Source organism: Hyla sarda, chromosome 1 (assembly GCF_029499605.1).
Source record: "Hyla sarda isolate aHylSar1 chromosome 1, aHylSar1.hap1, whole genome shotgun sequence".
NCBI lineage: Eukaryota > Metazoa > Chordata > Amphibia > Anura > Hylidae > Hyla > Hyla sarda.
Window position 1 is genome coordinate 138,569,757 of NC_079189.1, and position 10,398 is coordinate 138,580,154.

The following is a 10,398-nucleotide window of genomic DNA, read 5'->3' on the forward strand; positions in this document are numbered from 1 at the left end:
ATCATGACATCAGAGAAATCCAAAAAGAAAAGCATTTCTTCTGTAGTATATAGCCCCTAAAAAGTACTGGAAGGATTAAGATTTTTTAATAGAAGCAATTTACAAATCTGTTTAACGTTCTGGCACCAGTTGATTTAAAAAAAAAAAGTTTTCCACGGGAGTACCCCTTTAAAACTAGCTCCCCGCCTGTCTCCAGGTTGGGTTTTGTTCTGCAGCTCAGTTCCATTGAAGTGAATGGAGCCAGGTTGTAAAACCACACCCAACCTGGAGACAGACGTGGAGCTGTTTTTGAAAGACATTAGCAGTATTTTTCTATTCCTGGATAACCCCTGGTGCAGTGTACCAGTATACTTGTATATGATATCGGCCTGATCCAGCTACATTTAATGGGTGAACACTTACTAACATTTAAATGGTACAGTTGGTTAACATACAGTATCTAACATACTAACATTCTGTTATTTGGAATATTTTTTAATTGCTACGATTTAATGATCTTTTGCATTGGGACTTGGGCATTTTTTGGCATTACTTCTGTTATATGGTTCACATAAAAAGAAAGTGGACTACACTGTTGTGGAGATTATAATACAGTCATTTTTCTATATATGAACTATATGGACATTTAATACCATCTACCCTTATCATGGTTCATTTGGCATTATTCTAACTGTTGGCTTATCTACATACAACTAATGCAATGTGTATTTGATGATAAGGGAGACAGCAATATTCAATTTTATATGATTTGTAAAGGTAGTTCATAACCAGTTTTTAAATTATCTCTCTATTTTTATCATACCAAAGTGAGTCACAAGGGCCCGTAACCCACCAAGGGTTTTTGCATATTTCTGAATGTTATTATATATTTTTATTATTATTATTATTTATATATATATATATATATATATATATATATATAAAATAAATATTTTTTTAATTACTATCTGGCATCCAGAATCCATGGAACCTTGAGCACCAAATAATTGTATCACTTTACAGTTTTTATTCAGACACTGAGGGAATAGGTGTCAATTGCTTTGCTCGGGTCTTAAAGTACAGGAATTAGAGTAAGCCTCTCCCAATTTTGTATTAGGGTGGGAGGGTGGGTTCACATTACGTTTTGAGCTTACGGAAGCTGGATATGGCTGGGGGGAGTATACACCGGGCACTTCCGTATCCCAGCCGGACACGGCCCGTATCTCATTCATTTCAATGAGCCGATATGGTTAATTTTTGCCCCGTATACGGTTTTCTGACTGTACCTAAAACTGTGGTATGCGGTATGACTCCGGTCGGCTCATTGAAATGAATGAGATACAGTATATGTCTTTAGCGCCATTATATTACTTCATTAGGCTGTTATAAAATGATTTGCTAATTGTTGGAATATTTAAATAAAATTAGACAGATTCCAACCAAAAAGTTATTTTAGATTATTAATAATATCAATAACAGTTTACAGTTGTTATAAATGATTTCATTAAGTAACAATTTACAATGAAAAAAACATTTTAACAATGTATTACAGGGACATCACTGCTGGCTGTAACAATGAAATGCAATTTAAATATGGCTCAATATTTCGAAGTTATATGCTGACATTTGTTGTAGACTAATATTAGTTAAGATGCTCTTGGCATTTCAACTCCTACAGAATCAATTTACATAATAGCAAAACATTTTAACAGCACATTGCAGAGATCTTCTGTTAACAATTAGTCATGGAAATGATCTAGAAGAGGCTGTTAAAACAGGAATATAACACATTAAGCCTTCTAGTTACAAGTTCACAATCTTTCTAATATTCAATTATTATAGTTATTTGTTGTCTTACCTTTGGCGCAATAAACTGTATAAAGTGTTATTGAGTGATGGACACAGACTGGATTTTTGTTCCAACTCCACTTCAAGTCTCACCATACAAAAATTTGTCTGGTGGTGTTGGAAAATAAATGATGTCTTCAGGTTATGATCGACTGTCAATAATGCTTTGTTGTACTAGTAAAGTACACAAAAGCATTATATAAGCAATCAGAAGATAAGATTAGGAAGTTTAAAGGGGTTGTCAAATGAATGAAAAATTATGTGTAGGTGTCAAAAAGTATAATAAAGCAATTTGCTAAAATAATTTTATAGGTCATGCACAGATCTTACATTGTCAGCTGAGCTGTCTGAGTTTTAGCCGAGATCTCCCATGACACACTCCCATCACACACTCTGAAAGCAGACTGCTCCTGACCATTTATGTGAAGAGGGGAGCTCATATTACTGCTCAATAGATTTAAAGGCAGCATGAAGCCTTTCTCGGATATGACAGGAGTGAATCTGTTCTGACTGAAACTATTGTGACTGAGAAAGACTTCCTTCTGCCTTAAAACTAAATGAGCAATAATATGAGCTCCCCTTTTTATTACTCGTATCTCCCTGAGCAGAGAGGAGGGGAGGAGGCAGAAGAGACAGGATCTCCGAGGGATTTCACACCTACATGGTACAGAGCTGATATAGAGAGATCTGTGCACAACTAATAACAATTTATTGATAAGTTGCTTTATTATACTTTTATAACCCACTCAAATGTTGTTGTTTTTTGCTGGACAACCACTTTAAGAGGTGTTTCATACACATTTTTTTTTCAATTTTTTTCTACCTAAAGCCACAAAAAGTATTGTACACTTACATGAAATAAACGAAAAAATGTACACTTCTTCCTGCTAAATCTACTTCTGGCTTCCTCTCAAAAAAACTGAATGAAAAATTCCCACAAAGAGCTATGTATAGAACCTTCTTTCTTTTTTTTTAATTTTTTTGAGTTCTCGCAATAAAAAGAATAAAGTATTTTTTACAATGTGGTTTTATTTTGCAAAAAAAAGTTTATATGATCCAGGTGTAACAACCCAAAAAAAACAAAACACATTGTAAATTACATTAAAGGGAGTCACTCCCACTAACGTAAAGATACAGGTTGATAGTGTGTGGGTGAGGGTGCATGCACACTATGTTTCTTAAGATACGGAACCGTATACGGCTGGGGAGAGGGGGGTGGAGAGTTGGGGGGCGGGGCAACCGCATGCTGCCGTATGCGGTCCCGTATCTAATGTATTTCAATGAGCAACCGGAGTGAAACGCTGCCTCCGGTTGGCTCCATTTTGCCCCGTATACGGTTTCCCAACCGGACCTAAAAACACTGTTGACAACGTCGGGACGGAGGCAGCGTATCACTCCGGACGCTCATTGAAATACATTAGATACGGGACCGCATATGGCAGCGTGCAGTTGCCCCGCCCCCGACTCTCCGTCCCCCTCTCCCCAGCTGTATATGGTCCTGTATCTTAAGAAACGTAGTGTGCATGCACCCTGACCCTGTTTCTAATGCTTCTTACCAAGTGAAAATAGGTACAGCTGTTCAGGAGATATTCATCTTGTTGCTAGTTGGGTTTTTTCTTAGCGGCGCTGGAGGCGGCAGCTGTATGTGCAATGCTTTTTCACCAGCTCAGGCAGATAACCCCTCCTTCTTTAGCTGATAACCCTGCCCTCTTCATGAATATTCAACCCTCTTCTTTAGCAGGTCCCTGGCTGGAGCAGAGTTTTTGGAAGAAGGGGGCAGGGATATCGCTGTTGCTGGCAAGAAAAGCATTGCACATACAGCAGCAGCCTCCTATATTAGCAGCCACCCATATTAGCAACAGGGTCGCCCACACTATCTACCTGATTCTATTACTATTTTACTTATTTAGCATAAAAGGTCAAATGTGACTATGCTAATTAAAGGAGCACTGCAGCCATAGACAACTTATTTCTTAAGCGCAGTATAGGGGATAAGTGTCTGATTGCGGGGGTCCGACCGCTGGGACCCCCCGCAATCTCCCGTACGGGGACCCAGCATTGCCATGGCACGAACGCTGCATCTCCGCCTCTCCAATAGAGATACGACTCAATAAACAAAAATGCACATAAACAACAATACAAAAAACAAATGGAAAAAGTGTGGCATTGCAAACAATGAAAAAATTCAAGCAGTACTTAGTCCTTAAGGGCTTAAAAGGGTACTCCACTGGAAAAATTATTTTTCTAAATCAACTGGTGCCAGAAAGTTAAACAGATTTGTAAATTACTTCTATTAAGAAATCTTTATCCTTTCAGTACTTATAAGCTGCTTGTATGCTCCACAGGATTTTTTTTTCTCTGACCACAGTGCTCTCTGCTGACACCTCTGTCCATTTTAGGAACTGTCTAGAGTAGGAGAAAATCCCCATAGCAAACCATTCCTGCTCTGGACAGTTCCTAAAATGGACAGAGATGTCAGCAGAGAGCACTGTAGTCAGACATAATGGAAATTCAAAAAGAAAAGAACTTCCTGTGGATCATACAGCAGCTGATAAGCACTGGAAGGATTAAGATTTAAAATAGAAGTAATTTACAAATCTGTTTAACTTTCTGGCACCAGTTGATTAAAAAAAATGTTTTCCAGAGGAGTACCCCTTTAAGGAACTTTCAAAGGACATCTTTACATATATGACTTCCTATTTTTTTTAAATATATTTTTATATTATTGTAGCTCCAAAAGAAACTAAATGCTTGCATGGTCAATTCGGTGTGGATTGATGTAGTGAAATCGTTTGCCTGTGATGTATTCTACTTCATACTGATCAACAAGATTAACACCTTTGGCTTCTGTCCTCTATATAGCACTGAGGAGGTAAGCGGTTTGTATTAAAGCTTAGACCTTATTTATGAAAGCAAGAGTTCTCAGCTTTACAATTTTCCAAAATGCCAAACATTAAATGCAGGAATTACTCTTTATTATTGGTAACTTTCCACCAGGAAAGATGACTTTCTCTAAGCGTTTTAGCTTTTGTATACTGCTTTTAATCTGTGTTGAAAGTGAAAAGGGAAATACAAGCATACAATGGATGCACTTTGCAGACATTTTAACCTTTTCTCGCCTTTTTTTTTCGTACTTGCCTTCCAACAGGCATGATGTTTTTTTTTTTCCATTGGCAGAGTCATATAATGACTTTAGTAGGACAGTTTGTACTTTTTGTTTAGTTTGTTTCACTTTATAATGTATTGCAATTGAAAAATACATGCAATTGTGTGGGTAGTTTGTTTTAACTGAGTTCACTGTGCACAGAAAATGATGTGTTAGCTTTATTCTGCTGCTCAACATGATTACAGTCCTACCATATTCTGATTTTTTATTTTTATTTTTTTTTTTATCTTTAGAGCTGTGTGAGAACAATTTTTTTTTTGGTGAGTTGTAATTTTATTGGTACCACTAGCTGAGTATCAGGCATTGCCGGCTCTTCCTACCTAAACCTTCTGGGAGAGAAAAAGCAACAATGATGCTCTCGTCCTCCTCTACCGACCTTATCCCGTCTCCCACCTTACCTTTTCTCTGCACCTTCCTGCCGGACATTCAGCAGGATGTTTAAAAGTCCCAGGCAATCTCTGCAGCCCCAGAGTAACGTGATCAGGAGATGTACCAGAAGGCCCATAGACTTGCATGAGATTTCAGACAAATAAAACAAAAAACAAACTTGCAACTTATCTCTACTATATTTTTAACCCCTTAAGGACGCAGCCCATTTGGGCCTTAAGGACGCAGACAATAAAATGTTTATGTTTTCGTTTTTTCCTCCTCGCCTTCAAAAAATCATAACTCTTTTATATTCTCATCCACTGACTAGTATGAGGACTTTTTTTTTGTGGTTGTCCGTTGTAATGCCATCACTCACTTTACCATAAAATGTATGGCGCAACCAAAAAAATACTATTTGTGTGGTGAAATTAAAAAGAAAACCGCAATTTTGCAAATTTTGGAAGGTTTTGTTTTCACGCCGTACAATTAACGGTAAAAATGACCTGTGCTCTTTATTCTTTGGGTCAATACGATTAAAATGATACCCACACTTTTCTATTACTGATGCGCTTAAAAAAAATTGCTAACTTTTTAACCAAATTAGTATGTTTAAAATCCCCCTATTTTGAAGACCTATAACTTTTTCACTTTTCCGTATAAGCGGCGGTATGAGGGCTAATTTTTTGCGCCGTGATCTGTACTTTTTATTGATACCATATTTGCTTATATAGAACTTTTAATCAATTTTTATAAATTTTTTGGGGAATAAAATGTTATTAAAAAAAAGCATCTATTTTGGCCTTTTTTTTTTACGTTCACGCCGTTCACCGTACGGTATCATTAACATTTTATTTTAATAGTTCATATATTTATGCACGCGGCGATACCAAATATGTGTATAAAATATATTTTTAACACTTTTTGGGGGTGAAATAGGGAAAATGGCACAATTTACGTTTTTATTGGGGGAGGGGGTTTTTCACATTTTTTTAACTTTATTTTTTTACTTTTATTTTTACACTTTAATAGTCCCCATAGGGGACTATTTATAGCAATCACTTGATTGCTAATACTGTTCAGTGCTATGTATAGGACACAGCACTGATCAGCATTATCGGTCATCTTCTGCTTTGGTCTGCGGGAAGGCAGATCAGAGCAGAAGACGCTGGGAAGGCAGCGGAGCCAGGTGAAGGGACCTCCGGCTGCCATGCTGGATGATCGGATCACTGTGGCAGCGCTGCGGGCGATCCAATCATCCATTTTAGTGACCGCGATGCTGCAGATGCTGTGATCTGTATTGATCACGGCATCTGAGGGGTTAATGGTGGACATCCGCGGGATCGCGGGTGTCCGCCATTACGGGCGGATCCCTGGCTGCGATCAGCAGCCGGAACCTGCCGCGCTTGATCCGGGCATCGCTCCGATGCTCGGGGTTATGCTTAGGACGTAAATGTACGTCCTGGTGCGTTAAATACCCCCTCACCAGGACGTACATTTACGTCCTCCGTCGTTAAGGGGTTAAACTATATATAACATATGTTTTATCAAAACATCTCCAGCTATTTAGAAGTTATGCTGGAACATACATACATATACACATATGTTGAGTCATATATATATATAGAGAGAGAGAGAGAGAGAGAGAGAGAGAGAGAGAGAGAGAGAGAGAGAGAGAGAAGAGAGAGAAGCAGAGTATTTTGTGGAAGAGGAAAAGAAACAATTGCACTCTTGTCCTCATATTCCTTTTTCATATCCCAACCTCACATCATGTACTCATATCTCATCCTCATATCCGGAGCTCATATCCTGCCAGACAGTTGGCAGTATGTTTAAAAGTACCAGGCAATCTCTGCAGCCTGAAAGTAATGTGATCAGGTGATGTACAGGAAATCCCATTGAGAAAAATCCCTGCCCTAGCAAATGGGGTTTGGTTAGGGTTGATTTAACTCTACTTAGTTTTTAGTTGATATGTATAACATGTTTTATCGAAATATCTTCAGCTGTTTAGAAGTTATGCTGAAACGTACATTCATGCACACATATGATGAGTTTGTATAGTTGCCCAGTCCTTCTATCTAAACCTAGTAAAGGGGAGAAGCAACAATGACACTCGTCCTCATATCTCCTCCTCATATCAGAACATTATATCACATCCTCATATCTCAAACTCATATCGAGACCTCATTTCCTGTCCTTATATCTATCCAGTAGACCCTCCCCATAATGTACACTCACAGGGAGATGTCCCCTATTAGGAAAAAAGGCTCAAAAATATTTGTAAATGACCAAATACTGTCCTGTACTCTCTCCAGAGTTTAATTACTAATAAAACATGATAAAAAGCCATATTACAGTAGAATCTCCCAGTGCCGTGAAATCACTACTTATCAACCTCTGTATCATTTCATCCACCCTTTATACCCTGTTCCACCTTATGCCTTGTACCAAATCACCCCCTTACCCCCTGCGCCATTTTACCCCCCTCTTTACCACCCCCTGTGTCAATTCTTCCCCCCTGTTCCATTTCATTCCCTCTTTAGCCCACTGTGCCACTTGTACCAACATACAACATACATTATTTAAAAAAAATTCTTCATTTGTTTGTACAGTACACTGCAATACTGCTGTATTACAGTGTATTGTCTTATCTGCAATCTGCTAGTACAGCCTGCCTATTTCATGCTGTACAAGAAGATCTAACATAGCAGCCATGAAAATCAGCTCCCAGCAATTGTTTTGTTAGGCAAGACCTGTAGAATTTAGACAGGATCAGCACTAGATACCACAGTCTTCTGCCTTTATTTAGTACAAAACCTAAATAAACACATCAATCGTGCTGAATGTGCACATATGCTGTAGGTCCACACGTAAAGTATTGCAGTGAGTGTGTAGGTATGTAAGCACTGAAATATGGTAACCAGCTTTAATACAAACCCTGGGGGCATACATGTGGATAATTTATAGGAAATTACTGTTACACAGTAATATATATTGTATTCTTTTGGCTTACTTTTTTTTTTTGGCTACAGATTTAAGAAACAATTTTCCTTGGTGCACAACACCAAGGGCACAATCATGTATGTCTAGGTCATCCAAGTGAGAAACCTGTTGCTTTGAATTTCAATCCTACCCCTGTAAATATCTCTGCAGAGTAATTCCTTAATATAGCAGTTAGAATTTGTAGGTTTTATACAGAGCTTCATGTCCCCTGCAGATATACTGTAGATTCAAACATAATATTTTGGCTGCCTGCAGCTGCCACTAGGCCGAGAGGCCATTAGAGTTCAGTGATTCTTGGTATGCAGTATGTTTCTAAGCTCTCTCTAGTGGTAACTGCAGGCAACCAGAATGTTATCTTTTAAATCTATGTCCTCCAGGGGAGAGAATTAAACTTCAGCTGCTATAAGGATATAATAAGAAATGGATTCAGAATTCTAAGCCTATTAATATCAATAGAAAACCTAAAATGGTGTACTTTAAAGGGGATCTGTCATGAGAGTTATTTCTTTAATTAACATCTTTTGCATATAAATGACTAACCTGCTAAACACCATTTGCTTTAAATGTTTGGTACATGGTCCTCACCTTTAAACCTCTACCAAATGTAGGGCACAAATATAAGATTAATGTATCAACTGGATAGCCAGATACTGAAACATGTCCTTTTTTCTAATCTGTTTCTATTTTATGATTTTTTTTTAAATTTAATTTCTATTAGATTTTGATGGGGTCGGCCATCTTACTTGAGCTGCTTTTAACGGTATTTAGACATATGCTTCACTATGGATGTCCCGATACCGATACTGGACATTTGTATGAGTACTTGTACTCGTGCAAATGTCCCTGATACCTAATCCAATACCTGCCGGCGGGGGTCCCGTCGGCAGGAATCACGGAGGTGCGGTAAGCCGCCTGCACTCTCCACTCCCGATGAGGTTAAAATTGAACTTTTTGGCCGGAATGAGCAAAGGTACGTTTGGAGAAGGGGAACAGAATTTAATGAAAAGAACCTCTGTCCAACTGTTAAGTATGGGGGTGGATCAATCATGCTTTGGGGTGGTATTGAAGCCAGTGGCACAGGGAACATCTCACGAGTAGAAGGAAAAATGGATTCAATAAAATTTCAGCAAATTTTGGATGCTAACTTGATGCCATCTGTGAAAAAGCGGAAGTTAAAGAGAGGATGGCTTCTACAAATGGATAATGATCCTAAACACACCTCGAAATCCACAGGGGATTACATCAAGAGGTGAAAACTGAAGGTTTTGCCATGGCCTTCACAATCTCCTGACCTCAAAATAATTAAAAATCTATGGATAGACCTTAAAAGAGCAGTGCGTGACAGACAGCCCAGAAATCTCAAAGAACTGGAAGACTTTTGTAAGGAAGAATGGGCAAAGATACCTCAAACAAGAATTGAAAGACTCTTGGCTGGCTACAAAAAGCGTTTGCAAGCAGTGATACTTGCCAAAGGGGGCAGTACAAGATATTAACTCTGCAGGGTGCCCAAAGTTTTGCAGATGCCATTTTTTTGTCTTCTGTTATTTTGAAAGTGTAAATGATGGAAATAAAATCAAACTTTTGTTGACATATTATAAGAATGTCTAATCTGTAATTTGATGCCTTTTGGAGATTTTTCCATCTTTCCTTGGCTTCTTTATGCACATTAATACAATTTTTTACCTGGGGCGCCCAAACTTTTGATCCCCACTGTATTTTACCTCTCTTCGGTGCTGCCTGTTATCCATTTGTTACATGACTAACAATCCTGGATATGGGAGAAAACAAAAGGATACACAAATGATAGCAGCAGCAGTGCTTTAATATTACAATCTCCATCATGTTTGTTGTGAACCTACTTTTCCTTGGTTGTCTACGGATATCTCATCCCTGTGTGTATCCTCCACTGATATTAGTGAGGAAGAAGATTATAATTCCCAGCATGCAGCATTCCTGGGCCATTTTAGGAAGATCACACAGTCTGTACAATAGTATTTTTGCCTTATGTCCTACCCTGCATGCTCAACTTTGTCAAC